At 42.3% G+C, this 17,733-nt stretch overlaps 1 protein-coding gene across 9 annotated transcripts in view; it reads right to left on the bottom strand.

The window, feature by feature from the left end:
- Positions 1 to 14,324, bottom strand: part of RC3H1 (ring finger and CCCH-type domains 1) — an 80,778-nt gene extending 66,454 nt beyond the window's left edge. For all 9 annotated transcript variants that reach the window (XM_054072603.1, XM_054072597.1, XM_054072599.1 and 6 more), the window contains exon 1: positions 14,177 to 14,324. The gene's annotated coding sequence lies outside the window, so the exon portion shown is untranslated. The remainder of the gene's footprint in view (positions 1 to 14,176) is intronic.
- Positions 14,325 to 17,733: the final 3,409 nt, after the last annotated feature.

Raw genomic sequence — 17,733 nt, 5'->3', positions numbered from 1 at the left:
ATACATTTCATCATAGCAGGAGTTTGCAATGACAAAGAAATGTTTTTGTTCCCTGAGCCTTATTATAAATCTATATGCTTTTATACCCTCCTCTCAAAGCTTTTGAGACAGAGCTATTAAACTGCATCAGCTTCAAGAATTCATCTCCTCTACTTCAAGCACCTGTTCAGTCGACCATGCAATATCCTTTCTATATTAGAAAGGAACTGCACAGCACCACCAATCTCACAGAAAAGATGCCCATTCGAAAACAGCTGACAAAACACTCTTCTGCTTAGCACAGCACTGCAGTCCTAACCAACACTCCCAGTGCTGTGCGAAAGCAGACAAGGGGGCTGGGAGCATTCGCTAGAGCAGAGGATGGCAGGCTGAGAAGTTGCTAACACAGATAATCCAGATTTTTCCCATTGCTCTCCGAGATAACAGCTTAACTCTAGCTGCACTCATCCTGTCTAGAAATAAAAAGAATTGTTAAAAGATGAGTGAAAACACCCAAGCTGTAAATAAAGATCAAATCACAGCTACTACCTACAAGCGTGATACTCCAGCAGAGATTTAACGCTGCAGCAACAGAATCTTATTCTCTACTAAGACAGCAGATAACCTGCATTGCTCACCACACACTAATACAGGTTAATCACCTACGATCTTATCCTTGTGAGGACAGAAACATCCCTACTGACGTCTTCATTCTACCACCAATGAAGACAGATAATGAAATAAATGAAACTCGTTGGCATTTTCAGTGCAGTTGCTGCATGGCTTACAGCGGGGCAAGTCAGAACTGCTTCTCAGAAAGTACTTTCCTGTCAGCTCTACCTCTGACGTGTCATCTCCACCAGGGTCCTAGGCCTGTCAAAAACAAATCCCTTTCCTTCCCATGGTTCCAGCAGGCTCCAAGTGCTGTTCAAGATCTGCTATACGGTGAAGCAGTCCTGGAAACATATGCCAAGGAGTGAAGAAAGCACAGAACAGGGAAGCTTTCAAGGCAGCTTCTTTTAGTGTCAACACAGATTTGTCACATTTTTAGATGCAGTGTCATGAGCAGCTTATTTTGGCACAACAGGGGCAACACAGATTTTTTTTTTTAAGTACGTCTTCATTAATGGAAGCCAACTCTAAAGTACTGGCTAAATGTTAACAACACATTTAAATGCCATGAAGCAAACTTAACAATGAAGATGACTAGACTAACCATTTGGAGTGAAAACAGTAGTTGAAGTGGAATAAGGAACAAGCTATAACAACTTGAGGAATTGTTCCTTAACACTATATCCACCCTAAAATTACCTGTTTCAAAAATAATGCTTCACAGCTACATTTAACCAATGTTCCTTGACAGTGCAAGTCACTGAAATAAAGCCAAAACCATCTTTTTGACTCATGATGCTTATAGCACTGAGCAATGCACTACCTAGAGAAGATTAAAGCACGCTGTAAGCAGTCCTGTAACTCCAAGTTTTCTTACTGCTCCTAGAACCAAGAGTTACAAACGAAGAAATAAGCAGCTAAATGCTACAACAGCAGAGAGAAAAACTGTGTATAGGAATTAAACTAAGCCAGATAGCCTCCTTTGGCAAACCCTGTAGTAGATTCAGTGATGATAATAGCCGGAATATTAAGATAAAGAACATAAGTTTCACAGATGACTGTTCTGCTTGTTGCCATGACACGGGACGCAATATTGTTTTAATAATGTAACTTGGTCTACACTAAAGCTCTGGAGTCATCCAAGGTTAAGAGGCAGCTTGTTGCACAAATGGCACTGAGCCTGGAGAGTTACAGCCTCACTGGATTAAAAAATATCTACGGTCTGGATAAAAAAAAACCAAAAAAAAACCTAACAAGTCAACATGCCTGTCAAGATTTTCTCCACACCTCCGAGCATAGTTTTGTTGTAAAACCCCAAACACTACTAAGCACTGACAAACCTCCTCATCACTGAAGTAGTTCTGAATTGCTACTCACACAGAGCTTGAAGTCTTTAAATATAAGTAGAAGAGGTCACGCGACTGTTGCTGAAAAGCAGGTTAATTCAGGTACTTCTGACTCAGAATGTAATTGAGCCTCATTTGCTTTAAATGGTACCCAGCACCTGGTGATTCAATTTGTAGCACTGCTAAAAAGACCAGTTCCAGAGGCCAGAAATAGCCTGCAGCAAGGTACTCTTTCTGAATGAGACTTTTCATCTAACCTTCAACTAGAAGGAAAAAAAAAAAAACCCAAACTTAAATATTTTGCTGCTTTGGTGTTAGTCTCACCTTCCAGATTTATAAAAATAGCATCTTTTCTTTACAGCTTTACAAGATCATTAAAAACAGTACTCGTGGTTTTAGTGAGTGGAAACAAAAGGCTCGAGTCTCAGGGTTTCCATTAAATACCTACTCTTAACCAATAATAAACATCTCTGAGCTTAACCACAAAAATGAAAGCTGCTGCTTTTTTGTTTTTTAAATACAGCACACAACGCAAAACAGTCTATGTAAGAGATAAAACAACCCCCCAAAATCCCATCGATCCTCCTGTCAGTAGTAGATGAAAGTTATATTTGCAGAAGCCTGAATTTAAATGGGAAAAAAAAAATAGTATCTAGCATCCTTTTAAAAGAGGTTTTGAATTACAGTTCTAGTCAGCCAAGTTTGACATTACAAAACCTGAACATCATTGAAGCAAGGGGGCAAAATATAATAATCCCAGAGAGCTACTTATGCGAAATCCACTGCCAAGTTGATGAATTCTGCTCTTCTGGACTTGTACAAACAATTCTACACCCAACACAGTTTTGTCTTTTCGAAGAAAGTTCTCTTATTCACTGTTCATTTGCATGAAACTTGCTCTAAGTGAAGCACTCCTTGAAGAACAATTTTCTTGTTCTCAGTTTACAATACTAAGTCTTAAAAGATGTATTCATTTCTGAAAACATATTACAACTCTATCGCAGCAGTTCCAGCAACTGTAATTATGTAAAATAATAAAAATACATAAGACAATCTCTCAGACTATTGCCAGAGTTGTATTAGTAAAAAGATACAGCTCTCCACAGCATGCTGAACTAGCCTGCCTTTGCAAAAGCAAAGAGTTATTGAACTTGATTCACAGAAGATTAGACCCCATTCATGGAAAACTAAGGACCGGAAGATGCTCAGCAAAAAACCACCAGTAACTATGCAGTCAAGCAACTTCATACTTCACTGGGATGTTTTAATTGCCTCCTCCCTGAAGTGGTCAGAGCCCACCAAGAACTTTTAACAGGCAGAGCATCACAGACTGCTACAACACTGCCAAGTGTCTCAGTCCTCACGTGCCCCGATGGCAGCATTACCGACTCCAGTACCCCGAGAGTAAACCTGAAATGTTATACAGTCACTGTACACAGGCACTACACAGAAAGCTACTTCTATTTTTAGAACTTCCTTATTTTAGAGACTTAAAAATAGGACAGATGCACTCGGCTGCCAATCACGCCTCCCTTGCTGCAGACCAAGCCAGCATAATTGACAAGCAAGCTGTGTACAGTCAATATTTGCATGATTTGATCATCTGAATTCCCTCTACTTTGTATTGTTTAAGTCCCTGAGTACACAGCACGTATCTAAACACCTAATAGGCATATGAAGGGAAAACCAGGCATGGAAACCATCTTACCACCCATGCAGTCAAACATGCTTTACACATTCCTGTATTTAGCCACTCACTTTTCTGGGAATAATCACAAAAACAGTAAGCCAAAACCGAATTACAAACAATTCAGAAAAGAAAATTCTCAAAGTCTGTAAGCCCAAGCCAGCGGTATTAGCACTACTGAAGCCCTCATAATTGCACTGGGAATTATTTCCTTTAATATACAAAATCTAACAGGAACAAAGTGTTTAAATGTATTGATCAGCATGCTGCAGTCACTGGATTTTCCCAGGCTTACTGTCAATTTTCATTCTGCGATGACAGCTCACATACCAGCCTGTCACATTGACATGACCAATTTTATTCCTGCTTCTCAAAAGCTACACTAATTCATTAATGCAATTTCAGAACTTATCAGATGTGCTTGAAGGAACTTGCTGTCACTCACTTCCCCTTCCTGAAGGCTCCCAATTACTGTCACATACACCAGCAAATGAACCTGTCTCAGGCTTTCTTTTTCCCCCCGTCCTGGGGAATGGGGTGGGGAAAAGACAAATAACATTTTTATTTGTCAGGTGAATTCATGTATTACTCTCAGGAAGACACAGTGGAGATGTTGCCACCCCACCCCCTCCTTCAGATTTTACATAAAAGAAAATACGCCTGTAATCTTTTTAATACCTAGTGAGTAATACTGCCACCACACCCATTTTCACCGAGCAGTGCCTAATACGATAGCCACACCATTACATCCTAAAATACCGATGTAAAATTTACCATACTGATACCAGGCATTTCTGTGGATGCCTTTCTTCCCGGTATATCCCAAAATCACCTACATCATGACCAAGCCTCAGCTTGACAGAGCTCAAGTTGTTCTATTCTAAACAGCTCAAGTGAAGCTAAAAACCCACATAAAAACGGCTGTGAACATGTAAGTCCTCCTCAGAAACACACCCAGAGACATCCCCACCCAGTCCTTGTATGCGATTTTGTTAGAGCATTTGACTGAGAAGTTCCACTGAGAAAGGAGTGACCAGAAAAGCAAACTACAAATCTCTCTGGTCTCTGAAGCTACAGCAATCCTCAGACTTAGGAAACTGGGGGAGGAATACTTCATTTCTACGAACTGCAGTGCAGAGACCTTGACACGTAAAGTAAAATAACCCAGATGATTAATTTCTGATATACCTGCAGCAGGAATACATGCTAAAAACCAAGCCTGCCAGTGACTTGCCAGTTTGTGTCATCTTATTAAGATCTATTTTTATTCCTTCCTTCTCACAAAAGCTACAAAAATGAGACAGGATATCACACGTTAAGAAGAGAGAAAAATTTTGCCAAAGACTGCTTCCTCCCCCCACCATAGGAGTGTATTCTGCAAAAATTTCAGTGCTTGCTGAGAAGATAATCCTCTTAACTCTGGTAATAATTAACAAAAAGGGATAAATTTAGTACAACATATGGAATTTCTTTTGCTTTGCAGTCACAAAGCTGTCAAGTCTTTGCTACCAGAGTTCTTGCTCTAAGCAAAAGACTGCCCTTCTCTATCAGCAGCCCTCAAAACAGGAGGCCAAAAGAGAAACGCTACTCTCAAAACCAAAGGAAGCCACCGAAAGGCAACACAACACAAGTCCTTAGCCTGGAAAGCACCGACTGGGCTGTGCCCTTTTATTTTCTGCAAAGTGTTTAGGAAAGCTTTGTCCACAGCATGTCATTTTATTATTTTAATAATAAAAGTAAGAAGTACCCTAGATGCTGATAAACCTTTAAATTCTATGTCCTGAGTCACCAGTAAAACACTAAGCAGCATCACTGAAGGGAAAACCGAGAAGCTACATTTCTCAAAGCATTCTGAACAAGTCAGAATCAGGTTATTCCCAATGTCTCCAGTAACCTACTGGGATTAACAGGCAGCCTCTTAATTCTACAAAAAAAGCAGAGAGATGGATGATTTAGAGGGTTTCCAAACACACCACCCTTACTTTGAGCACCTCTTCTGTGCACTACACCACACAATCAATGCAAAGCAAATCATTCATCTCCCTAAAGATCCTTAACAAAAATACATCCTTAAACTCAACAAATGCAACAGATGATTCGGAAGAGGAAAACACGGAAATCAAGAAGTAAGTTATCTTCAGATTAGGAAAAGGCTCTGTATGAAGTACAACACAGTACCTAAATGGCACAAAAAGATATCACAACAGCAATGTTTCCAGATAGCAGTCACAACATGATTTAATACAGGACATAAATATAAGAGACTAACAATGCTCATCAACATTAACAAGTCCAGAAAACACCCCTGATGGCTCACACCCTTTCTGTAGGATCCAACAACAGTCATGCTTAAAATAGTCCGGACTACTCCAAGCAAGCAAAGTTTAACTGATTCTCAAGCTCCTGAATAACATTTTCTTTCCACTTGCAGTATGAATCACCTACAAAGAAGCTACACTGTCCAAGCGTCCATCCTTCAAGTCTGTTTCAACAAGGAAGACTAAAATAAAAATTCACCATTCTAACTGATTTTTTTTGGCAGCACTACTAAGACTTCTCTTTTAATTAATTCTACAGGAGGCCTTTTCACGCAATTAGACAGGAGAATGACTCATAAACAGGAAGGACAGCCTGACCCGTAGCCTCTGGTTTAACTTACCCAGTCCATTCCATCAAGCCAGTTTAGCCTAACTTATTTTTATCTTTCTCCTTTCAAATTTAGGGCAACAGCCAAAGTAGTCACGAGGGAGTATCCCACGAACAATGCTCCCTAACTTCTCACCAGTTCCAGAGGAAGCAGTGACATTTTGAATAGTCCCCAGCAAAGTCCAAGAACAGAGAGTCCCACGGTTGCACCATTATCAGCCCGTTCTGCAAGTCTGAATTGTCAAAGTAACAGATTTAATAGGCAACACACCATTCCTGTTACCTGCATTAGTTAGCTGAATTGCATACTGGCTCTGAACAAGGCTCAATTTAAAACAAAACAGAAAAGGACCTAGAAGGGAAGTAGCTAATATCAGGGAATGAAACATCATTAAAGGGAACAGGAGGGAAGGTGGAAGATTCCATCAATCCAGAAAAAAAAATACTACAAGAAAATGAGTGTTTTAGCTAGCAAAAAAATAAAGAGGCCTTACAGAAAAGTCATTTCAAGCCTGGAAAGATACATAGGAGAGTAGCATTCTCTTTGTAATTGCTCTAGTAATTTGTGAGATTTTGCCCTATTCTGATCTTATTTTGAGACAAAAATCTACATTCTCTCTATAAAGCAAGTAAGACTAAGGATCACTGTTCTTCTGGACCTGCTAAAGAAGAGCTGGTCATTTCCCAGCTTGCAAAAAGTTTGGAATTTTAATGCATACCCACACAATAGTAAGGAACAACGCAGCTGACCAATGACAAGTTCAGTATCATAACAAGGGCAAGGTGGTGTGCCCGGGTCGGGGCCATCCCAAGCACAACGGAGCCTACGGAGCAGCCCTACAGAGAAGGACTTGGAGTGCTGGTGGATGAGAAGCTCAGCACGAGCCGGCAACACGTGTTTGAAGCCCAGAAAGCCCACCTTGTCCTGGGCTGCATCCAAAGCAGCATGATCAGCAGGGTAAGGGAGGGGATTCTGCCCTGCTACTCTGCTCTCACAGGATTCCACATGGAGTTCTCCATTTAGTTTTGGAGTCTTCAGCATAGGAAGGACACAGATGTGTTAAGAATGAGTTGAGAGAAGGGCCAAGATGATCCATGCATCCAAACACCCCCCATACAAAAACTGAGATAATCCAGTACCTAAAGGGGCTACACGGAAACTGGGGAGGAGCTCTTCATCAGGGAGTACAGGGATAGGACAAGAGGGAATGGTTTGCAGTTGAAAGTGGGGAGATGGAGATGAGATCTCAGGAGGAAAGGTTTTCCTTTGACGTTGGTGATGAGGTCCTGGCACGGGCTGCCCCGAGAAGTTGTGGCTGCCCCGTCCTTAGAGGTGTTCAAGGCCAGGCTGTACAGGGTGATCTTCTAAGGAGCTTTCCAACCCGAAGTATTCTATGATTCTATGAATTTGATTAATTGGTTCTGCTGCTTACAACAGGGTACTTTGTCAATTTGGTACATTACATGTGAACACTTGAGCTCCTCAGACGTGCCTAAAGCCAGCTGCCCACGTGCCATGTAAAAGACTTCTTAATTGCTCTAGAAGAGCTCACTAAATACCTACCTAACCAAGCTAGAAAATACATCCTGCATCGCTGTAAAGATTTTTCCTGTATAGAGGGAAGAGGCTGAGACTTGCTACGTAGTATGCATACGCTCCTACTCTTAATTCCATAACCCATCCAAAGCAGGACAGCACTTCACTGTGGCACCCCAGCTTGATTTTTGTAAAATGAATTGAAATAGGAATTAAATTGTGAAATACAACAAACAGAGATGATTGCTTCACTGGACTCATGAGCAGATATTTCAAGGTCTCATTAGCACAATGTTCACTCATAAAGGCAGAGGAAAACCTTCTGAGCCTTCCAGAGAACAGCTTAAACTCAGGAACGTGAGACTTAATTATCATTAGGCCTGCATAACTTCCAAAATTATGAAGAGTCATAAAATAATGTTTATGCAGCATGCCAAAATTTCAGAATAATTAGCATAAGCTAAACAAAACTCTTTCTACCATTTTCTTCAAATTTAGTAGCCATTAATTTCCAGGTCTCTCCTTTGGCTCTTGCAACTTGACATAGAATAATTAAAAAAAAAAAAAAGTACAGAACAATTCGCTGTACTGCGAGTACGAGATTCATTAGACACAAACACTGGATAAGGAAGTCTTAACACTTTCATTAGTTTGCACAGTTCCTAACATCAAATAGTACCTGAAGGATTTATATTCTAAACCAATAACAAAAGGAGGGAGGGGGAACAAACTGAAAGAATGTGACTTAGAAAAGTCAACAGTAAGAGTTTTAACTCACTTTTGAAGGGCATTTATATTACACCGTCACTGTAGTAAAACATGGAAGAGTTATTCAAGTACAACTGTTACAAAAGCAAAGAGTACTAAGTCAGTCTGAATAATGTTTACTCTTAAAACAAAGCACAGTGAAAGTTAAACGCAATTGACCACTGGGAGTGCTCCACAGAAGCTGGTTTATTAACAAGTAGGCAATTAAAACCACTCCCCTCAGCATGGATTGCAAGACTGAACCTCACTCCTTTTGCCAAAACAGTACTCTTGGAGTTGGAGACCAATGCCACCTACTACAATTTATCAAAAATAATTAGCCAGCAGGTCCCTGAACACCTTCCATGCATAATAAAGAGACAAGATTCCTGATACTCCAGTAGCAATCTCCCTTCAAAACAGTACGGAAGTTAAAAGTCATCACTGAAAAACGTGCCAACATGATCGTGGTTTGAACTGAAGTAACCACTAAAACGATTTCAGGAGGAAGTTCTGAGAAGACCCTTAGAACCACGCCACCAGCACTACTGCTCCATCAGCTCATCAACCATATTGTTAATACAAACAACGCATTTAAAAACAACTATACCTCAGCCTTCAACGCTCATCCTGACAAGGTCTCATAAACATAGAAGCTTCCTGAAAAATAATGTTTGTGTAATTGAGAAACAATGCTTTGTGAAGGATTAAAAAACAGGATTGTGCAAGACTTCGTCCAGGAAATCAGTAGTAAGAGAGATCAGCAAGAGTAACATGTCATATATGGCTATCTTAGGGACTTCAAGGATGGAAAGAATAGTTGTCACCAAGCCCCCCAGCTTTTGTAATGCTGAACCCAAGACTCACCACAGAATCACCCATTTGACACACATGCCCTCCTCTGTGTTGTCTCATATTGCAAAGCACCACCGCCACAATCTACTAAAGACATTTCTTCCTTCAGCCCCGCTTGCACCACTTCTCAGTTTAACTGTACATCCTCCACTTCTTATGTTGCAAAACAGGAAAAATTGAATTCTTTCATCTGTCAAAGCAACTCTCTTCCCATACGCCCTCTCTCCACTCCCTAACCATCCTTCACATGAAGATTTTTCTCCATGTTCCTAATAATTCCTCTTCTTTAAGAGTGCAGCTAACAGGAACCAAAATAGGTGAAGGTACAGGGTCAAGTTATAGAGATTTTTTTGTACTATTCGACATGCGGTCCTTAAGCTTCCTGAGATCCTTCCTTTTTATTTTTAGTTTGGGGAGGACAGGGAACCAAGCATGCTGAGAATCTTTCATGTAAAAGTCTGCAAAGGATGTCCAGATCCTTTTTCTCTGTGAATTCAACATTAAAGTCTTCAGATTTTCCAAATACCAGTGGCTGGTGCTCAGAAGATGGTGCTAATTACATGAGGAGATATTTTTCATCCGCATAATGCAGCGGTGTCTTCCTCACACCAAATTCAAGCTGGAGCCAGGGTCAAGAGCTACCTTCTCAATAGTAACAGTGATACTTACTTACAGTCATTCTGCCAGTCTCACTGCAAACAACTGAAAGTCTGCCTGCATAAAATTCCTGCAATACGGTACTGATGTACATAACAAGCCATCTCCATCTGCCTACAGTCGCCCTAGACCACCTGTCACTGCCTTCCTTCTCACTGAATGAGAAAGAGATCTGAAAGAGGGGACAGGGCAACTACCGTCACACTTGCATTAAACACCCCTCTACAAATTCCAGCACAGAGCAGTACACAACCGCTTGCAACATGATGAATTTGCAACAAATGATTTATCAATCTTGGTATTTCTATCACATAAGTCCATTCTCCAGCTGGCAGCACTATGTGTTGCTACCACGCAGGAACAGTAAAGCTATTTCCTCAAGCGCTCTAAGTACTGACTCTGTTTATATCAGAAAAATGTACTTACAGTAAGCTGACAGGGCTTTTGCACCTTCTTGCCCATTACGTATTTCCACAAAAAAAAAAACAAACCAAACCAAAAAAACCTCATTAGAAATCATTTAGCCCTTTGAAATCTAATAGCATTTCAACTTTTACCATACTGGTAACCAAGAAAATGAAACCGACGTAGAAGATAAACATCAAGAGACATTGCTTGAGAAAAACAAGTGGTCAAAAGAAGCGGTGGGAACTGCACCTCATTCAGCATGCTCTGTGGAGTATCTCTGTACAGAAAGGAAAGCAAGAAAACCACAAATATTTACTTATGTTGTGTTTCTCAGTTATCATGAGTCCATAGACTTCAAACTGGATTACTGTAACATAGCCTACACTTAACCTTGAAGGTCACACACAGAAATTTCAGCTGGTGGAGGACGTTTATATAACAACATTATACCTTTATTCCTGCCTGATAATGCATTACTAAGTGCAGTCCAAGCCATTCACTTTAAACTAAATTCTCCTTAGGGCTTATCTGTCAATGTACTTTGAGTGATATTTTTTTTGGCCTAACAGCCAGTATCACCTGGGATGCTCTAGCAAACCACTACCTGATTTACTGTGTGCAGGAAGAACCACCACAAAACCACAGAGTTTCATCTGCAAAATGATTCAGTGAATCCACTGGGGAAAATAATTGTAAACAATGAACATGCTTTGCAAAACATTAAAAAGCTTTGTAAAGGGTCATCTGCTTAAAAGGTACCCTTGGACCTTATAGTGACAGCTGCACAGCTATTTTGAGACGCTTGGGATGTTTGCAAGCCTAAACGCAGGTGAGTTCTTTCCTTCTAGCTCAGCTTTACAATTCATATTGCTTGAAAGCTACTAGTCCAAAAGTTCTTTGAAACGGACAAAATGTTTTTCCAGGTATCCAGCATATAAACCTCGATTTCTTGTGTGGAATTAAAAAAAAAAGGTAACTATCTTTCATATGACTATGCATTACAGAACAGGAAAGGTCAGTTCAAGTCTCACCCTTTCACAGCACTGGTTTGATACGAGATCCAGACCCCCAATAAAACGGGGGGGGTGTCGATCTGCCATCACCATGAGAAGTGACCCCCACCCACGTCACCCAAGACCTCTGAGCCACATAGAAAGGTATTAAGTCAATATTTTAATGCACACACACTTACTGAATCTCAGCAACTGCGATGCTTAATTTAACGTCATTGGTAATGGTTTCCACCCAGATTCCTGGTGAATCACTGGCAACACAGCAGAAGTTTTTGAAAGCAATCCCGTTAGCTTCTCTTCATCTGCTTTGGCAGAACTATTTTTACATAACAACATAGATGTCCTAAGATGCCCACAAACTAAATCCTGGCATATAAATGTATGCAATTTCTGGATTAATAGATTAATCTGTTCATTAGAACATTAATTTTTGAAATTGCAATCGGCATACAATAACCTCATCATACGTTTCTAAAACATTTCGCTTTAAACTGAGCTAGTTTGGATACAAAGCTGACAAAATGAAAAATAACTACCCGAAAATATAGCAGTAACTTCCCACTCATCTCCATTAAGGTTAAAGCTGCTCAACAGTGATCGACAAGCGCACCATTCCAGCCTCTGCCTGTCAAAACAGACTGCACTGATGATGGTACCTACATTTCTCAATTTCCCTGAAAGCAGCCTGTCAAGCTGTCTGCTTTGACAGAATCTTTTCTGGGCCAGGAATGTAAATAAGCTATTGTGGGGAAAAGAAACTGTGCCTAACTGATAACGTGTGCTTCTATTTATGTTAGTGGAAACGATAATTTCAAATCAATGCTGAGAAAGCTGCGGCACAAGCAGTGAAGCAGTCAGTAAGGTACCCACTCCTCCTGGGAGCACTGGGGTTATTTATACCATTATGAAGCCCCCTATTATTTTCATTGACTTCAAACGCAGAAATACAGGCATTTATAAGTGATAAAAACTAAAGCCCTCCACATCCTTATAAGGCTGTAGGAGGTAAAAGATGTAAGTTTAGGAAGACATTCACTCCTGCTTCATAGTATTGCTCTGTTATCCAACAGCTCTACAGCGATGTCACATGAATAGATTATAAATGCTGAATTTAACAACTGCATTTCTCTCCCAAGCACCATCATTAGAAGATTGCGTTGTTAAACTGGTTACGATGATTAAAGCAGCTCTGCAATGGCCTAGGTTACCTGGGACCTTTTAATCATTTACGCAATATTTTTCTTTTTAGTTCAGTCATTTTTAGCACCATAAAGAGCACAGAGAAACCAGCAGCCACCACCGGAGGGACAAAAGATTTCTCATTCACACTTGACCGTGATTAAAAAGAGAACTACTCTGAGTAAAAACTCACACATACATGTGGAAAAAATTAAATATTCCCACTTCCTAGGGGGAAGAAAACCCCACATCAATTCCCCATTGTAAAATGGCAGAGGCCTCACGATGACTTTTGAGGACAAAAACTCACACCAGAACATTCCCTCACACACACTAAAGGGAGTGTTCAAGGCCAGGTTGGATGGGGCTTGGAGCAACCTGACCCAGTGGCAGGTGTCCCTGCCCGTGGCAGCAACTGGATGGGCGTTAAGGTCCCTTCCAACCCCAAACTTTCTCCGATTCTATGAAATGCATCTCTCCCATCACTAAGCTCCCTGCGAGGAGCCGCCTCACTCAGCTAATCCAAACCAAGGACAGAGTGGAAAGCCAGTGGAAGCCAGAGTTTGCGCTCTGCCCTGTCCTGCCCTCCCCCCCGCTGCCCCCCCCCCGCCACAGACAAAGCGGGGGCCCTCACCCATGGAGGGGGCAGGAGGGCTCTGGCCTTATCCCCCCGTTTCACCGTGCCCAGTGCCACAAAGGGGGGGAGTCTGCCCTTCTTCCCAAGCAGCCCCTGGAAAGGGTGGAGGGGAGTGGGGCAGCTTTTCCCTTCTTCCCAGGCAGAACGAAGGGGGGGGGAAGTTTTCCCCTTCTTCCCTGCCACGCAGAGCCCCTGGAGGGGATTGTTTTCTCCTCCTCCCAAGCAAGAAGGAGCAGACAGTTTTTTCCCTTCTCTCCAGGCCCCTGGAAAGAGGGTTGGGAGGGGGAAGTCTTCCCTTCTTCCCTGGCATGCAGAGCCTCTAGGAAAGGGAATTTTTTTCCTTCTTCCCAAGCAGGAAGGAACAGTTTTCCCTTCCTCACAAACACCTGGGAGTGTGCGTGGATTTTTACTTCTTCCCGAGCAGGAAGGAGGGGACATTTTTCCCCTCTTCCCAGACACCTGAGGGAAGGGCGGGGGGGGGCGGAATTTTTCCTTCTTCCCAGGCCCCTGGAAAGGGGAGGAGGGGATGATTTTTCCTTTTTTTTGCAGGCCGAGACTCTAGAAAACGCGGAGTTTTCCCTTCTTCCCGGACACCTTGGGGGAGGAGGGGGGATTTTTCCTTCTTCCCAGGCCCCTGGAAAGAGGAGGAGGGGATGATTTTTCCTTCTTCCCCGGCACAGCCCCTAGAAAAACACGCAGAGGGCGCGCACAAAAGCCGCCGTTCCCCGCGAAGGCGATGCCGCCTCTGCTCGCCCCCAGCCTCCCCCCGCGCTCGGTTTGGATCCCGAGGGGATTCCTGGAACCCGGCGAAGGGGGAGAGAAGGAGGGAGGGAGGGAGAAAGCGGCGCCTCCATTGTTCCCCAGCGCACTCACCCTCTGGGCTCCCCGCAAGCGGCAGCCGCCGAGCCCCCTCAGCTGTGGCGGGCGGGGGTGGCCGCAGGGATCCGCCGCTGGTGCTGCTGATGCTCCCGCCTCCCCCGCAGACCCCGAGGCCGCCGCGCCGCCCGCCCTCCCCCGGCCCCAGCCGCCATCTTGTGTGCGCCGCGCGCGCCGCGACCGCCCCTTCCTGCGCCCGCCCGCACCTCCTCCCGGCCCTTCCTGCGCCCGCCCGCACCGCCTCCCGCCCGCCCCTTCCTTCCTGCGCCCGCCCGCACCGCCTCCCGCCCGCCCCTTCCTTCCTGCGACCGCCCGCGCCGCTTCCAGGCTGCGCGGTGCTCTGGCGCCGTTCCCGCGATACAAACTAACGCAAAAAAGGGGAATATTTTGATTTAAACTGAAGTAAACTTCACCCAAATCGCTGTGTTCTTTTGAAAGCTATACCTCTGATAGCGTTTTTTTAATGGCATTTGGCAGAAAAAGCGGTAGCTGCCACGAAAAGTGGGATATTTTGATTTTGCTGAGGTAGAGTTCATCTAAAACTCTGTTTTTTGAAAGTTAGGCAGAAAATCCTTCTATTTTATGAAAGTTAGGCAGGAAATCCCTCTTTTATGAAAGTTAGGTAGCAAATCTCTCTGATAGCATTGGTTTTATAGCATTTTTTTAATATCATGTTTATATAAGAAATAGTATCACAAAAAGTGGAGTGTTTTGATTGAAGTGGGGTTGATCCAAGTCTTTAAAGTCTCTCTTAAATCTCTCTTTCTTTAACAATTGTGCAGGAAATCCCTCTGATAGTATTTTTTTACAGCGCGTAGACAGAAAAAGTCGTTACTAACACAAAAAGTGGAATATTTTGATTTAAGCTGCAATAAGAGTTCATCTATAACTCTGTTTTTGCCCCTCTGATAACACAGTTTCTTATCTTCTGTTGACAGAAAAAGTGGTAACTATTACAAAAAGGGGAATATTTTGGTTTAAATGGAAGTAAACTTCATCCAAGTCACTGTGTTTTTTTTGAAAGCTAAACAGAAACCCCCCTGGCAGCATCTCTTTTATAGCACGTGGACAGAAAAAGTAGTTATTAGCACAAAAAAAAAAGTGGAATATTTTGATTAATCTGAAGTAGAGTTCCATCTAAAACTCTCTTTTTCGAAAATTAGGTGGGAAATTCCTCTTATTTTATGAAAATTGGGCAGAAAATCCCTCTGACAGCTCTGGTTTTATAGCATGCTTTTTTTAAATAGTATTTTTTTAACAGCGTGTTAATACAAGAAGTAGTTGCTACCACAAAAAGTGGAATATTTTGATTTAAGCTAAAGTAAACTTCATCCAAATCACTATTTTTTGAGAGCTAGACGGAAAACCCCTTTAATATTTATTTTTTGTAGCATGTTGGCAGAAAAAGTAGTTATTATCACAAAAAGCAGAATGTTTTGATTTAAGCTGAAGCAGAGTTCATCTATAACTGTTTTCTGAAAGGCAGAAAATCCCTCCGATAGCACTTTTTTATACCACGTTGATAGAAGAAGTAGTTACTGTCACAAAGAGTGGAATATTTTGATTTAAGCTGAAGTAAACTTCATCCCAGTCCCTCTCTTTTTTTGAGAGCGAGACAGAAAACCCCTCTCTGGTCGTGTATATTTTATAGCATGTTGACAGAAGAAGTTGTTTTTATTACAAGAAGTGGAATATTTTGATCTAAGCTAAAGTAGAGTTCATCTATAACTCTGTTTTTTGAAAGTTAGACAGAAAATCCCTCTGATAGCTTTGATTTTGTAGCTTGGAGGGTTTTTAATAGCATTTTTTTTTGTAGCACGTTAACACAAGAAGTAGTTGGTATCACAAAAAGTGGAATATTCTTATTTAAGCTCAAGTAGAGTTCATCTATAACTCCATTTTTTGCAAGTTAGATACAGTGTCCCACTAGTAACGTGGTTTTTTTTTATGGTATGTTGACAGAAAAAGTAGTAACTTACACAAAAAGTGTAGTATTTTGATGTAGAGAGAAGTAGAGCTCATCTATAACTCTATTTTTTGAAAGCCAGACAGAAAATCCCTCTGATAGCATTTTTTTTTACAGCACGTTGACACAAAAGGTAGTAGTGACCTTTGTTACGAAGGATAAATGAAGTGCAACTGGGGAAGTTGAAGATGGAAGTTGAGTCTTGAGCATTATGGATGTTTTATTGTTATTTCAAAGAGATCAACAGGAAAGATTTAAAAGACTCCTGACAGAAACCTAAACCAGTCAGTGGTTGTAAGCCCCAGAGCCCTTAGTACCATCCTCACACAATTAAATATCTGAATGAGTGATTTAATCAAGAATATTGTTGTTAGCCAGATTCGGAAGTTGGGGATGATCACAGATTGGTACATTACCATATTTTAATCATTATATTGGCATTGTTATACTTTCTAAAACACTCCAATGAAACATTAATACCACTTGTTCTTAATGGCTGTATAAATTATATAAAAGTCTTTGTCCTGAAGCACATTCTTTCATATAACCTATTGGCAAACGGCAGCATAATTTGTTTAAAAAAAAGCACAAAAAAATCTGAATCGTTATATTCCCATCTAATTAGTCCTCCCTCTTGGAGATGAACTATTAAACAGTATCTGCACATGATTCTAGAACAATTTAAATATAATCTTCATCACAGAATCAGAGAATGGTTTGGGTTGGAAGGGACCTTAAAGATCATCCAGTTCCCCCCCTGCTGTGGGCAGGGACACCTCCCACTGGCTCAGGCTGCCCAAGGCCCATCCAACCTGGCCTGGAACACCTCCAGGGATGGGGCAGCCACAGCTTCCCTGGGCAACCTGGGCCAGGGCCTCACCACTCTCATGGGGAAGAAATTCCTCCTTATGCCCAGTCTCAATCTGCCCCTCTCCAATTTAACCCCATTGCCCCTTGTCCCATCCCCACAAGCTTTTGTGAACAGCCCCTCTCCAGCTTTCCTGTAGCCCCTTCAGGCACTGGAAGGTCACTCTAAGGTCTCCTGGGAGCCTTCTCTTCTCCAGGCTGAACAACCCCAACTCTCTCAGCCTCTCCTCGTACGGGAGGTGCTCCAGCCCTCGGATCATCTTTGTAGCCTCCTCTGGACTCGTTCCAACAGCTCCATCTCCTTCTTATGTTGAGAACTGGACACAATCCTCCAGACGAGGTCTCACAAGGGAGGAACAGAGGGGCAGAATCCCCTCTCTCGCCCTGCTGGCCACGCTGCTGTGGATGCAGCCCAGGACACGATTGGTTTCTGGGATGTGAGCGTACGCTGCTGGCTCCTGTCGAGCTTCTCATCAACCAGCACCCCAAATCCTTCTCTGCAGGGCTGCTCTCTATCACATCATCCCCCATCCTGTACTGAAAACGGGGATTGCACTGACCCAGGTGCAGGACCTGGCACTTGGCCTATTCCTCTAATTTAAAACTGTACCTAACAGAACATTTTCAATCAGCAATTGCCTTCTTTTGCAGCCTCCTCTCCTAAATATTATACTACAAATGTGAACCTTATTGAAGTCAGCTGTTATCCTGTTCCAGTGCA

Source organism: Cuculus canorus, chromosome 8, assembly GCF_017976375.1.
Source record: "Cuculus canorus isolate bCucCan1 chromosome 8, bCucCan1.pri, whole genome shotgun sequence".
NCBI classification, from domain to species: Eukaryota; Metazoa; Chordata; class Aves; order Cuculiformes; family Cuculidae; genus Cuculus; species Cuculus canorus.
The sequence above is the reverse complement of the archived record's forward strand: the minus strand, read 5'-3'. Positions and strand labels throughout refer to the sequence as shown.